This window comes from Xyrauchen texanus, chromosome 31 (assembly GCF_025860055.1).
Source record: "Xyrauchen texanus isolate HMW12.3.18 chromosome 31, RBS_HiC_50CHRs, whole genome shotgun sequence".
NCBI lineage: Eukaryota > Metazoa > Chordata > Actinopteri > Cypriniformes > Catostomidae > Xyrauchen > Xyrauchen texanus.
In genome coordinates this window covers 14649962-14665289 of record NC_068306.1, presented here as the reverse complement: position 1 = coordinate 14665289, position 15328 = coordinate 14649962, and positions in this window count along the sequence as shown.

Here is a 15328-nt window from a genome sequence, read left to right as displayed (position 1 = left end):
GGCTCCTGGAACCTGGTGATGACCATGTTCATAGAGTCACTGAACAAGACAGAAGGTGAAATCGGGGCATCAAGAAGGAAGATTTTGGTCTTGTCTCTGATGCCCGAAAGGTTCAGCCATAAGTGCCTCTCTGTGCTGACCAAAGCAGTCATAGACCGGCCAATGGAGTGAGCCGTCTGTTTGGTCGCCCGGAGAGACAGATCCTTGGCTCGACAAAGCTCTGAAAATACCTCTTCGTCGACCGTACTGCCAACACTCAGAGGTAGAGGAGTGCGAAGTATTTTGACTGAAAGCAGATCGCAATGCTCGCACCCGCCCTGCCTCAATGCAAGAGCAGCCTGCTTCCTCCAAACACACAAAACAAAACTGGTGTGTGTCTGTTTCAGCCATAGAGCATAAACACGGGAACACACACCGCTTTGTTTATCAGTAATTTATTCATTTTTGAAAGAGAAAGGTTTCAGCGCACTGCCTAACAAATTCTAACTCCTAACAGAGGAAAGTTAGAATGTTTTTGAGAGGGTTGAGAAGCACAACACAGACAGAATGGTCTGAAGACAGAAGACCTGACGATGCACCTGTGGCGCATCTATATATAGCCCCTGTACCGGTGCATCCTGATGATGTCAACAGCGGAGGCTATAAATTCTAGTCAATTTCATTGACGTGTTGCACACATATTCACAGCTGGTCACTCCTAAAGACATTCCCAAAGTGCTAAATTGAATGTCAGTAAGACCAAGGAGCATGTAGTGGACTTCAGGAGGAAAGACGGAGAACACAGCCCCATCACCATTAATGGAGCACCAGTGGAGAGAGTCAGCAGCTTCAAGTTCCTCGTGTCCACATCACTGAGGAACTCACATGGTCCATCCACACTGAGGCCGTTGTGAAGAAGGCTCACCAGCTCCTCTTCTTCCTGAGACGGCTGAGGAAGTTTAGAATGAACCACCACATCCTCATGCGGTTCTACACCACATGTATCACCGCCTGGTACGGCAATAGCACCGCCCACAAACGCAAAGACCGGCAAAGGGTGGTGCAAACTCCCAGAAACATCATCGGAGGTAAGCTTCACTCCCTCCAGGACATATATAACAGGCAGTGTGTGAAAAAAGCTTGGAGGATCATCAGAGACTCCAGCAACCCTAGTCATGGGCTGCTCTCACTGCTACCATCAGGCAGGTGGTATAGCAGCATCAGGACACACACCAGCCGACTACTTGACAGCTTCTTCCCCCAAGCAATCAGACTTTTGAACACTTGATCTCTCATGATCAATATACACCAGCACTGCACTTTATTAATCTTATTATCTCACAATGGACTGACATAATTATATTCTCCACTACATCATATATATATATACATTTTTTTATATATACTTTTTATTTTTTATTTTTATTGTATGTGCATTCTATATTGTGTGTATTGTTTACTGTACATTGTATATTATTATTGTGTTGTGTAATTATGTGTACATTTGATATGTAAATTGTGTTGTGTAAATATGTTGTTTATTGTAAATTGGTATGTCTCATCACTGTCATGTGCTCACTGTATGTTGCTCGGAACTGCACATAAGACTTTCACCTACTGTTGCATTGGTGTATATGGTTGTGTGACAATAAAGTGATTTGATTTGATTTGATTTGATTTGAAATCAGCACAGCATCAAAGTGTAGCTTTTGATAGGGAACTGATTGTATGTAAACAGGTCATGGATCCCATAAGTATGTTGTTGATATCACAAGCATTGTTGGAATGCTTTTGTTAAAAAATGTAGGACCTATAATAAAACAATGCTGTTACAAATACTCTATTTCCATGCATTTAGACAACCTAACTGTATTTTGATCCATTATCTGCCATTTATAGTATCCAATGCAATATCTGCCAAGCACCAGAAAGTGACTTACACTTGGCTACTTTGGAACAGGCCTTGGAGCCAGTTTTTTACAGCAGCATGCAGCATTACAGAATCCATATTAGCCCAGAGAGAACTAGGTCATTTCTCCAACATTACACCCGGGTCTATTGGATGCCATTGTGCAGCTTTATTGTAACTTCACATGGCTGTCTTAGCTTGCTGGGGATCTGTTCTCTAAGTGGTGAATAGTGCTCACATGGAAAAGGCTAAAGTGAGGTGTAGCAGAATTCTAGCAGCGTGAGTAACTATGGGCTAAGAGTAAATGTTGGCAGCAGTCAAGAAACAAAATACTTCAGAGGAAAGGAAGAAGTTTTTTCTTTTCTTTTTTTTCTTTCAAAACTTTTTTATTCTGTTCGTGCAGATAAATGTATATGTACATGCAGTCCTGGAGCCATCCTCGGGGCCTATGAAAACACTGCATCGCTCATTGAGCGTTTGAAGGTGTTTCACTGCAGTTCGACTGGGGGAATGATTCATAATTAATGCAGCGCGCTGCGCATTAGAGATCAAAGCCGTTTGTCTACGATATGCAATAAACCTCAAGCAGGCCTGACTGGGCTCCAGTGAGTGTGTATGGGGGTGCACATGTGTGTGTGTGCGTAGATGTAAGGGACACTGTGATGAGGAGGGGGTGGAGGGTATTTTTTTCCCATCACACACTTCTGATTGCCTCCAGGTGTCACGCAAACTAACAGCCTAATCACCAGGTAGTCCAACCAGTATTTGCAGTTTTCTTCAGAGAACACTTTCACGTTCGCTGTGGAATTTCACCTTAGATTTCACTACTTTTGACTTTAGCCACTTCACGTGTCTTGCTCAACTGGATTGCTATACTATTGAGTCTGCAAATCCTATTTACACTTAACAGAATAGTTCACCCAAAAATGAAAATTCTCTCATCATTAACTCACCCTCAGGCCATTCCAGGTGTCGATGATTTTCTTTCTTCTGCAGAACACAAACGAAGATTTTTAGGAGAACATCTCAGCTCTGTTGGTCCATACAATGCATGAATGGTTAACAAAACTTTGACGCTCCAAAAAACAAATAAAGGCAGCATCAAGGTAATCCATATGACTTCAGTGGTTTAATCCATGTCTTCTGAAACAATCCAATTGGTTTTGGATGAGAACAGACCAAAACCACTAAGAGAACTTCTTTTTCACTGTAAACCTTGACATGAGCAGTTTACTTGGCAATCATGATTTCAAGCTTTATCAAACCTCTTAGAACCATCTAGTGCTCTGTCAAACACATGTAATCTGGCATTACAAGTGTAATCAAGATTAAAATCATGATAGTGTCTTGAGACTCCAAGATTTACCTAAAATCAGTTAGACTGCTTCAGAAGACATAAATTAAACCACTGGAGATGTATGGGTTACCTTTATGCTGCCATTATGTGCTTTGTGGAGCTTCACATTTTTGGGTCACCATTCACCTGCATAGTGTGGGCCTACAGAGCTGAGATATTCATTTGTGTTTTGCCGAATAAAGAAAGTCATACATATCTGTGATGGCATGAAGGTGAGAAAATAATAAGATAATTAAAATTTTTAGGTGAACTATACCTTCAAGGCAGAAACATGCTCTGCGTAAATATGTGAATGGAGACGCTTGCGTTGGCCAAGTGATCTTATCTGCATACTGGTACTGTACTTGTGTAAAGTATGCTTCTGGCCTTGGCCACATAAATGGAAGCGGAGCGCAGTTCTAGCGGGAAGACCAGCAGGTGTACATCATCACATCATTAGCTGGGTAATTCCTAGCCAATCGCATGTAAGCCATTGCTTTATAAGTCCGCTCACAATCTATCACATTGCTGTTTCGGTGTGCTAACACTGCAACCTCCACCACCCCACCACCACCAGTTGAGCCCTGTCCCGCAGGTTGGGTAGGCTCCTCGCCCCTGCCTCCTATCTCCGGCAGGACATGACGGTTCCGGGTACAACTCCCTCGGACTGCCGGACGGGGCCTACGCCAAAGAGAGAGACATCACCTCCCATTTTACATCTATCAAATAAATGGCATCTCAAACTTCACTCAAGCCTGCGTGTCTTCCCGATAGAAATGTATCTCCGTAACAATGGTTACAAATCAAATCTACTATTCCTGCAACATACGCAAATATGTGATGATTCTAATGCCGAACAGCAAAATTTTGCTGCATTTGATGGGGCTCATGAAAACTTAAAACAGTATGTGACTTTACCACCCCTGGAGTCATGAGTTCTAGTCCAGGGTGTGCTGAGTAATTCCAGTGGTGAGTTGTGCGTGGATGCCGTGGAGAATAGCTTGAAGCCTCCACATGTGCTATGTCTCCGTGGTAACGCGCAACAAGCCACGTGAAAAAAACAGATTGACTGTCTCAGACGCTGAGGCAACTGAGATTCGTCCTCCGTCACCAGGATTGTGGTGAGTCACCACGCCACCACGAGGACTTAGAGTGCATTGGGAACTGGGCATTCCAAATTGGGGAGAATAAAAAACAAACAAACAAAAATCAGTATGTGACTAAACTTGCAAAAAGGAAAGGCTATCATGTGCTGCATTTTCTTTGCCATCTTTGTTCTCACAGATTTCTGTACTGTATGCTGAAATGTAAAGTATGTGGCATGAACAATCAGATGCACATACACTTGGCTGAGGTGCATCTTGTATACGTTCTCATGAGATGGTTTGAATAATGGGATTATTAACCATATGGAATGCATCTTGGAGGGCTTTTACACTTGTTCTTTTCATGAACTGATAAAAACGCATGAACTGACCAAGTGTGAAAACCCCCTTGAGTGTTTATGAGTTGCACAGCACAGGGACAATCTATATTAGGAAAGAGCAATGTGTATAGTTATGGTCACTCTAAGTTCAAATGATGCATGTCTGTGTTAGTGTGCGTGTTGATGTAAGTGAAGGGCACAGGGGCATGCCCGCTTCTGGGCACCAGCTGAACCCATAAATCAATGATGTCGGGTGATGAAATGAGCCATGAGGCATGGCACAAACATACAAATGTATACGTGCATGTGTATGTGGTCTACATATGAATGTTTAGGATATTCTCATGCAGAACTATCAGCTTAAATTATGTTTATTATCTGAAGTACTGCCCCCTTCTTCAGTTGTACTGTGTCTTATGAAGGCCCAGCAGGGGTTGGTGTATAGGGGTATGATACTCAAAAAAAAAAAAAAAAAAAAAATATGTAAGAACATAGCAAGCAATTTTTTTGGAACACCCTATGTGTGGTCACATATCTGAACCAAACCAAATTGAAACCTTTTCTGCATTGCACAGCTAAAGTGAAGACACGGACAGTTTTTGTACACTTAAGCCACACTTAAAAAATGTATGAATGTCGTTGCATTTGAAAATAAATAATTGAACTAAGAGGCAATTATTTTAAAGCAAGATCATAAGTATTCCTACACTTTTCAAGCTAAACTTTTCAAGTTTGTTTTTAATTCATTTAAAACAGATATGCTGTTCAAAATTAAGAAAAAAAATTATTTGGACACTTTCTAGTTTTACATGTCCATACTGTAGTTAATGTGATGAACTACACCTGTGGTTACTCTGTTAAGACACACAAGTGAACTTGAGGAGAACTGATGTCATCCAGCCAATAAAATTAGGACCAGTTGATAAAAGTGATTGCACATTTTTTTTTTAAATACTTCTAAGAAAAAGTCTACCATTTCTCTATTTGCAGATGCTACGTGGTTTGATATTCTGTCATCTAATTCAAAATATTTTTAAGTGTGGCTTAAGGGTCTGCATTCTTTTGGGGGTCACTGTAATTTAATAAAGCAAAGTGGAGCAGATTTTGCTGATACAGAACGTACAAGACTACATCAATTAACAAATTGCCCTGTCCACCCCCATGAGGGTTAAACTTTTAAACGATTTCCTAAACTGCAGTTCCACTGACTTTCCCTGTGTGATACATGAGGGATTTGTGATGTATGACTGACCACTGTAGAGGTCCATTGGCCTTCTGATTATAGAGTGTAAACACTCTGCCGTGGCTCAGATGGATGTTTAGCCTGCGGCCCGCACTCTGTAATCCAAGACAGACACAACGCACTCTTTTAAACGCCTCAATCAGCCGCTCTCTCATCTGCCCGCAGGACCTGGCTATTTAATCCCTTTCTTTGGCCTTGATTAATGGCTGCTTGACCTCTGATCTCCACACAAATAAATCTCGCAAGGGTGTTTTCGGTCTCTCAGGGCTTCTCACTTCAAGATCAATTCTCTCTTTCACTGTCTTCATGTGCAAGTGTTTATAGAGGGGCATCTCTATTGGATTCTTCATGTTTGAATAATGTGTCCACTCCTTGGGGGGACATCACCGTGACGACCTCCGCCGAGGTAACAGTGACAGTTTCTCTTTCAGGTCTCAAACCTGGTGATAAATGGAACATGCTCCTTTCGGTCCCCTTTGTGCCCTTAGCGTTTACAACAAGCTCATCCATAATGGCTGTTTGTACTGATGGCATTCTGTCGTTACTATGGGGACCTGATTACTCACAGTACGGGATTCATAAGGAAATATAAATCTTTCCCAAACTGCATTGAGAACCAGATTAGGCCCATAGATGTTGGATTACAACGGTGAATCCTTTTTCTTAACCCCTATTCTTTCTGCAACCAAATTGATTTCCACGGATTCTGAATATTGAGAATTTCCATCCAAGGTTGCTCACACACACACACACACCTTATGTGGAGCCTGTTGTTTTCTGAGAAACAAATCCACAACCATTTAATGTGGTAAAAGTTCCTAGAGGCCCAATGAATTAGATGGTAAAATTGTAAAAGAAAAGGGTGAATAACTGGACTTCTTATTGAAAGCCTGAGGGATGTTCTGTGGTCAGCAGAAGAACACTATAGGTCAAATTCCTCACATACAGGGGTCAGGGTGCTTTCTGAAGACACTGTAAAGTCAGAGGTTGACTTCCTCTTCAGAATTACTGATGCCAGATCATAAGGAACAAGGGACTCAACATACAGTGGCCCTAAAAATAATATGGAGACTTTTGGACACTTTAGTCACACTAAAAGATGTATGAATGTCATTGTTTTAGAGGACAAAATTCAAACCAAGTAGCATCTACAAATGACTCAAGAGCTTTTCTCAGAACTGAATTAGCTATTTTGAGCAGTTTTTGGAATGACTTTAAACAAACTCAAGGTGATTTTTTGTGGAGGTATGAAGTAAATTCCCAAGTTTACACAAGTAACCACAGGTGAAGGATGAACATGGTCCGAAAAGTTTGACAAACACAAAGTGAGCAAAAACTTTGGAATTTCATTTTGAACACAACATCTATTGTTAAATTATTTAAAACCTGAAAAATGGAGAGACCATTAGCACTAGGTGTAAATAGCACCTGACACACAACGTGGCAATTTGCACTCCAATAGTCTGGTGGAAACATAGAAACTGAATACAAACTGTCCCACCAGTGTCACTGAGAGCCTTAGGGTGTAACATTGGTGTGGCTGTGCTTTTCTCACGCGGACGACATGGGTTCGATTCTGACTTTTGACTAACTTTTTTCCCATACTGTTTCCTGTCTCCACTCTTATAATTTCTTTAAAGCTACTTATCTATAAAATTAAAAAGTATTAAAAAGGTTGATTTCCTCCCATTTATTTAGTCACAGTGAAGGTCTGGGAGTTGAGAGAAAGGATTGATCCATGTAAAATTAACCATGGTTTTACTATAGTAATATTGAAGTAACCACGTTTTTTGTCAGAGGCCATCATGGAGCCACCATGCATGTAATGCAGAAACATGGTGTTTATATAGTAACCATGTTTAATTTTGTGGTTACTATGATTTTACTACAAAATGCAATGCTGATACTATAGTACTGCAGAAAAACTACAGATATTTGTTTTTAAGATGTGTGATGTGTGTCTAAATGCATTTCCATTCGCCAATCACTGATTAGAAAGTAATCAAAAGTGGGTCACAAAAGTGTGGCACACTCTAACATACTGTATAATCGTTCATTTCATAGGTTTTTGTTGAAGTCTGACCCCAGTGGATCACAAATTAAAGCACCTCAAAATAACTGACATCAACATGCAACTTCAAATGCATTTCAGAGAATCAAAGAGCAGATGAGAAGCTTTTGCATAAGGACTTGGATACTGAAGGAATGAATGCCGTGACGAAATATCCAGATTGCTCTAATGCCACTGAATGTGAGGACAGCTTTTGAGAGCTTCGCTCCAATAGAGGCTTTCACTCAAACCGGAATCCATTTGAGATGGTGGATTTACCTCGCAGTCGTGCTGCGGAGATGACAGGAGGATGGAAAGCAGATAAACTGAGAGGAGACGAGATGGAATGACGGCCCTACAGCTCAATATTTTCATAGGCAATTTGAATCTACTGCTCTTAGGGCAGTTATCAATTTTGAGGCATTACATCACAATTGTTCTGCTTGAATAAGTGAGGGCTTCTCTGCAGGAATCCACCAGAACTCCGGCATACATCAAGCTTTAAATCCCATTACACAGATATTGGCTACATTCAAATTGGCAACGTGATAAATATCTGACATCTCAGTTGATTGCCAAGGCAAAGAAATGGGAATTATTTTCTCCTCATTCTCTGATACTCACCAACCTGAATGGATGCAATTTTCACTCAGAAAGAAGGAAACACTCGAATGTGACAAACAAGACTAGTTTGCAAAAAGTGTGAAATTTAGACACTAGCAAGCAAAACATGTGTCAATTTATGTAAAATTGAGGTAATCTTTGAAAAGAAGAGCATTTTGCATGTGAGGATTTTGCTTTGAGAACCAGATTCTCTCATGCACTTATGCACACGGAAAGAAGAATTATAGTGGAAGTCAAGAGTTTAATTGTTAAATAATTTACATTTCGGCATGTTACTCACCAAAACTTATTGAATGTCTTCAAAGGACTTGAAATGTGATGCATGAGTCTCACTACTTTTCAGATACTTTTGGGTCATTTTTTAACTTTACTTGAGTAACTGTACTATCAACTGCCATTGTATTGAAATTAGGCATCTCGGCATTCTTTAAAATATCTTTTATGATATATATATTTTTTAAATGACAAAAAGGTGAGTCAAAGATTACACCATTTTCTTTTTAAATCTATTTTTTATTTTTATTTTTTTTACAGATTCTGCGTTTCTTGGTTACATTTAATTGTTAAGACTGTGATTCTATAAGACTCTTTACAGGGGATGCAAGAAATTCATGTGTTTGGCCTGAATGATTTATTTTGGTCTCTGTTGGGGGAAACCACAGCTCTGCTGGACTTCAGGTGGATAAATACAAACCACAGAGAGAAGCGCTCTTGAGTACACAATGGTCACATCATTTAATCACTATGGGGCTCAACTATAAATGGGCTTCCCTGGGCGACAGAGCCAGAGAGTGATGATGTGATTAAAGGATTCCTACCAAATTTTCTAGAAGTGCTTTATTGCAAATAAATCTTGGTTTACAGCATGCTTGACTTGCTGCTTGATTTGTGTACCCAGATCCTTATTTTAATGACTGAGTCTCTAAAAGCTTTTTATTGTACAAATGCAAGTTTGAGGAGATGCTACAATTTCTAAAAGAGCCATCAAAAAGTGATGCTACTGATTATAATGATATAAACTTGACATACAACACTGAAGATGGGTATGTAATTACTCTTGTGTAAGGCCAGACCAGGAAACACAGAGCACTTGTGGTCTTGCTCAAGGCTTACCAAGTGACTTTCTATTGCCTCATATTATTCAAAACAAACCCAGTCATCTAAACAAGTGCCCTTGCCCAATAACAGCTTAATAGCAACATGATGAACTGAGAAATTTCAGTATATGTATATACAATTGTGCAACCGGAATAAAAAAAAATGACAGTGTTTTCCAGAGATCTGTTTTAATTTTCAAAATAAAATATAATGCCTTTGACACAAAAATCATATTTGAACTTTAACTTGGAAAAACAATGGAGACTCAGATCATGCCAAATAGCAGATACAAGATCACAAAAGAAAAACATATGATCAAGACTTTCACTATTGTTCCCACAAAAGGAACATGAGTTATTTACATCAGATTACTTAGATACAAGTAGGTTATCGCACTTTATTACAAGACTATTTGCTAAATAAAGGGACATGAAATATTAAAACGAACTAAAAACAACGCCTCTTTACAATGTTTATTTTACTTGGTTAATGTTCATTAATACGAAGGCCTATAATAAAAACAATATTCTTAAAACATTAGTTGTTCAAAAATGATAGTTCTCTTGTTATTTACTGAAGTCATCTCAAACTCTTTGGACCTTCTTTCTTCTACAGAAAACTAAATAATTTTGATGGAGATATGATGTGAATATATCTGTATAATGCATGTCAGTGGGGACAAAAATGACATAAAGGAACTCCATACAACTCTAGTGGTATAATCCATGTCTTCTGAAGTGCGTACAGTGCTCTGCTCATGAGTCAAGTGTGAAGAAGTGTAATCGAGCTTCAAATCATTATTGCGCATTTGAGACCGCAGATGTCAAGATATAAAGTAAAAAGGAGTTACATTTTGGTCTGTTTCTCACCCAAAAATGATAAGATTTCTTCAGAAGACACGTCATTATGCCTCGCTCTAGTCAGTTGCGGACAATGGTAGAGGCAGCATATTCGAGAGTGGCACCAGAACGCGCACCCCCTCATAGAGGCGCGTTACGCTTCTGTACCGCGCCGTGGTCCGATCATTTATTCATAGAAATCGGGTAATATGGAATCAACTGCTCACCCCTTTCTTAAATCTACTTATATGCAGTAGCGATTTGCTTAGTTTTGTTAAAAAGTTGAATACCTGAAAGGGTTTTGAATCAGGAATCCATCAATTCCAAAGCGACATCAGATCTAAATATCATAGGCGACTTGAGAACAAACCTGATTTTAGTGTTCCCCTACCTCCGAAATCCTAATTTAACCCCTGGTTAGTAGTGTATATTAACATTAACCAAGATTGTAAAAGGGGGTGTTTATTGATATTTTGTGTTAACTAATGCATTAACAAATGCAAACTTATCATAAAGTGTTACTGTTATTTTTTTATTGAACTAGTTTCATTTAATTCTGCACACTGCATCCTAAAGCTTCTGCTTGTGTTTTTGTGATTGATTTTTGTGCACCCACTTGCACTAAGAAGGTCTCAGAGATGATGAACAACACAGTCAACCCTCATGTGTGTACTCTGCTCAGAAGTTTAATGGACTGAATGTTTAAGCAAGTACAGTAGTTTCAAATGTGTTTAAACCAGGACACTTCTATCAAAAGACACTATTGCCTTGATAGACATAAGTAAATCTCTGACTCCAACATGAGTAAATTAAGAGACACATCCACATGTAGCCTGTTATACCTAGCCATGTGATTTGGATATGATGTTGTATTAAGTTGAATCAATATCACTGTGTCTTGCATTTGACTTAATGACCAAATATGCAGTCAGTTTTAAGAATTGTTTTACTTGCAGCAGCTTTGATTTTGGTTTTATTGATTTGTAAAGAAATTACAGTTTATTCAGAAAAGTTAATTACAAAAAGAAAAGAAAAAAAAAACCCCAATATATTATAGTTGCTTTTGTGATAGATAATGTTTTCCAGCATTTTTACTGTAAAACTATTTTACAGCAACATCTTGGCCTTTTTGGTATTTACAGGATTTTATTGCCAGGTAACTACTGTAATTCATTATAATTACAAAACATTACTGTAAAGTAGATTACAAGTTTAATTCAATGTTACTGTAACAAAAAACAACAACAACAACAACAACAAAAAAAAAACTGCTGTATTTCACATACAACAATTAGCTGTAAATTGCTTTCCAGTATTACATTTTAATTTGTTTTACAGCAATTAACAACAATTTTACAGTACTTTATTGACAACTTTTTTTGCAAGGTTATTTTTGCAATGTAAAATCTACAGTGCAGTTACAGTACAGTCCTACAGACTAACCAGTGAAGGGTTAGTCTGTAGTAATTATAATTAGCTTTATTTAAAAACAATAGGTGTCTATGGTATGTCTTAATTTAGATAGCTAGATGTAAGTGTGTGAGACTGGCTGTGTGTATGTCTTAAGCCACTTTCCTGTTATGATTTAGAACTCTTCACTGTCTGTTCTCTCTTGTTGAGTCTCGCACTATCTACTTCTGCTGGTCAACCGCCAGCAGCTACCATGGCCAAAGCTTGCAGCCATAAATCTGGACACTTCCTTCACTGTCCCCCACTTCAAAGGGAAGCCTGAACTGTTGCAAGCACCATTAACCCTCTTCCTCTCTATCCGCAAGCCAATCCCAATTCCCCTACTGGAAAAACTTAATGCAGAATATATGAGAGGATAAATCAAGAGAAGAGTTTTTAAAGCCCCTCCTAAATGTTCTGCCAATTGCAGAAAGCCGGCAGATCATTTTCTATATTCTGTTTCCTCAGTACCACAAATGACAGTAGTCTTTACGAATGTAGGAACAGACAGAACATCCATGCACCTACATGTAGAGGACACAATATTAAGCACATTATTTCGGCAGGGGATTGCTTTTTAAAGGTGATGTAATTGTCTTGTATCCAAGCTTAATGTGCTGAGACAATTATGACTTTACCAAAAAAGTGTAAATGCTGTGGCTCTGTTGCAACAGTAGCTTAACCAATAGTGTGAGTTTGGGGTGGGACAACATGCTTGTCCAACCAATGGAAGTCAGGGGCCAAGTTTGGGAAGCCTGTATGGAAACAGTCATTATTTTAGCAATTCTGATTGTGATGTTAATGGTGCAAAAATTACTTTTTTTTTAAACAAAGTAACAAATAACAACTGCCTAGAATTAAATACTCTTAATTGTTTTCATACGTTTCAAAATTAATGACTAAATTATAATTGGAGGCAATGACGTCAAAACACCTGTCTTGAATTTCTTTGCAATATTATTAAAAGAACATCTCTGCAGATTTCTATTTGCCATATTAGAACGGGTGACTTTATACAGTAACTCCATAAGGCATTGGCCCTGAAAGCGAGCATTTCATCTGAAACGAACGTCTCTTTTTTACAATGGCAGAGGGAAAAGTTTTCAAAGGCTTTTCCGTGCACAGAAGACTTCTGGCTGAGAGAAATAACTGTCCCAGAATGCCAATTTGCCGCTTGAGGAGCATATTTAGATGGGAAGGGGGGTGGTTGCCTGTTAGACTCAGAATAAAGATGTGTTGTCATTGAAACGCCCGAATACATCTGTGAAATCTGAGATCAAATGAAAAGGGGCCTGTCAATCACACCCAAGTCCTGCCATGAATTTGAGCACAGCTCTTCAGAAAACCCAGCCTGCCACCTCTCATTTTAAGAGTACATACTTTTTTCCCAAGAAATTCCTGGTCTCATTTGGGCCATTTAAGAATGTATGCAGCCTGAGTGGGTTTTCAGAGGTAATTTCAACATCTCTGTGATGAATGTGCCAAGAGACCAGATGTGAAACAGATCCAAGCAAAAGGAGTAAATAACCATTGCATAAGTTGGTAAAGCATTTGGTAAATGACATTGAAAATTAGGGATGATGGATCTAGAAATATCAATAATTCGATGCTGATGTTGTTTTGAGAGAATCGAACCTCATACAAATTTATAAATCCCAAGGGACAAATAGACTAAACAGTTTCAGGACTTCTGCAATTGGTATTTTAGTCTTATTCACTAACCACCCGCAATCTAGGTAAAGCAATAGCACAATAGTACTTAGCACTATTACCACCAAATGAAAGTAGGTGGTTGTGGCAGCAGGGGCGTGGTTAAGTGCCCATCCGGAAAGAAAGCAATAAGGGCGCTTATACCTGAGCTAAATTATACCTAACACCTGTTTCAATTCTTGTGAGCATGGGGAGAGCGGCATAAAAAGCAGCCGCACAACCAGCAGAGAGAGAGAGAGAGAGAAAAATAAACTCACTCACCGGTTCTCTAATGCGCCGTCACGTGGTCATCGATCACTACTCCACCCTCTCAGGTGGACGGCAGTCGCTCCTCCCAGGATGGACCGGAGTCAGACCTCCGACCCCCAGGAGACAGAACACCCCTCCGAGTTTCCGGCGACCTGTGGGGACACTCCTCCACCCCTGGCAGCAGCCCTACCACTCCAGGCGATCGGGGAGTCACTTTCGGCCTTATCTCAACCCCTCTAAATTTCTGGGGGATGGCAGGGCACTCCTCCGCCCCTGGCAGTGGCTCCATCGCGCCATGCAGTCGGGGAGACCAGTCCCCACTCAGACTGCGACCGTTCCCCGCGTCCCAGCGGTCGGGCTACTCCGTCCCCCGGCAGATGGCAGCGGCGCTCCCCTGGATGGACGGCAGTGTCGAGGACTCTGCGACGGGCATCAATCCTCCTTCCCGGGTTTCAGCACCAATGTAAAGAGGCAAGGAGGAGACCGGCTTGACAATATACATAAAGTTTAATGATAAACTTAAACAAAAACACACAAACATAAACACATACAGGGCAGTGGCCTGTAATTCTCTCTCTCTCTAACTGTTGTCACCGGCCGCCTTTATCCTTCATGTGCCCCATAAGGCTGATTGGGACCGGGAGTGCGTCGTTCCAGCCCGGCCCCGCCCTCCTCCGCTCTACAGTGGTAAAATTAATTTAATTTAAAATAGATGTTTGAATGCATTTTCTATCAATTAAATCAGCTGTTATTTATTAAATAATAATCAAATGATGGAGAAGAGCATTATAACTTGGCATATGTCCAGATGCAAGATGTAGTCATGTTTTGGCATGTTAAGGAGATGATTGGGGTATTTGGATCACAGTAATGCTGTTCAGGTCTGCTACATCCTCTGTTCTACAGTGCAGCATTCAGAATCGGGCTACAAGATTTACACATCCAAGTTGCGTTCAGCAGTGATTTTGTGGATTTTTACTGTTGCCTAATCTGCATAATTGCTTTAGTGAATTGGGTGCTTGAACAGCACAGACAGCACGTGCATATAACCCGCGATTTTACCGGGCGCATTTCAAGTGTTTTATCCAAAGTTAATACAAATTATTTTATTATTATTTAGCAATGGGTGGATCGACTTAAACAAAATCAGTATTTTTAAAACTGATCCTCACATTAAAATAGCTAAAGAGTTTGAAAAAACATGAGGGTGGGTTTTATTTTTTGGGGTGAACTATCCCTTTAAATGGTTAAAATTATACATTTTATCCTCAGACATCGCACACACACACACAACTGTTCATTCCAGGTTCTGATGTTGGTATTGGTATTTGTGACTCACTTTGATATTAGTATCAGATCGAAAAGAAAATATGTGGCTCATAATTGAAAATGCTCATTGTGAGAGAAGTATATCAC